The sequence below is a fragment of the Pteropus vampyrus genome, unplaced genomic scaffold (genome assembly GCF_000151845.1).
Source record: "Pteropus vampyrus isolate Shadow unplaced genomic scaffold, Pvam_2.0 Scaffold36, whole genome shotgun sequence".
In the NCBI taxonomy this organism is placed as follows: domain Eukaryota; kingdom Metazoa; phylum Chordata; class Mammalia; order Chiroptera; family Pteropodidae; genus Pteropus; species Pteropus vampyrus.
Window position 1 is genome coordinate 3,779,136 of NW_011888817.1, and position 345 is coordinate 3,779,480.

Genomic DNA, 345 nt, shown 5'->3' on the forward strand with positions numbered 1-345 from the left:
CCTCAGTGATTATAACAGGACCAATTCTAGATTACCTATGAAAAGAAGGCATAGGTCATTGAAACATATAAGACATAAAAATCTAATTTTCACCTATTTTACTTTACAGTCGCACCAAACATTTTTTTTAACCCCAGTTACTAAAAAAGTAGTAAAATTCTACCTATACGCAGTGAACGGGGAGGAAGCAGAAGACAGGCTTGTGTGATAGCTGTTCAGAACCCCCACACCGACAATCCCGAGAGTTTTATTTTATTTTATTTTATTTTTGAAGAAATTTAGTCTCAATTTAAAATTTAGAAGTTTTTAAAAGGAATTTAGTAGTTCAACAGCATCTGTGAATAT

At 32.5% G+C, this 345-nt stretch overlaps 1 protein-coding gene across 2 annotated transcripts in view; it reads left to right on the forward strand.

Annotated features, from left to right (window-relative positions):
• The window catches only part of RCAN3 (RCAN family member 3), a 35,332-nt gene that overhangs the window by 415 nt on the left and 34,572 nt on the right, over positions 1 to 345 (forward strand). The gene's annotated exons all lie outside the window — the stretch shown is intronic.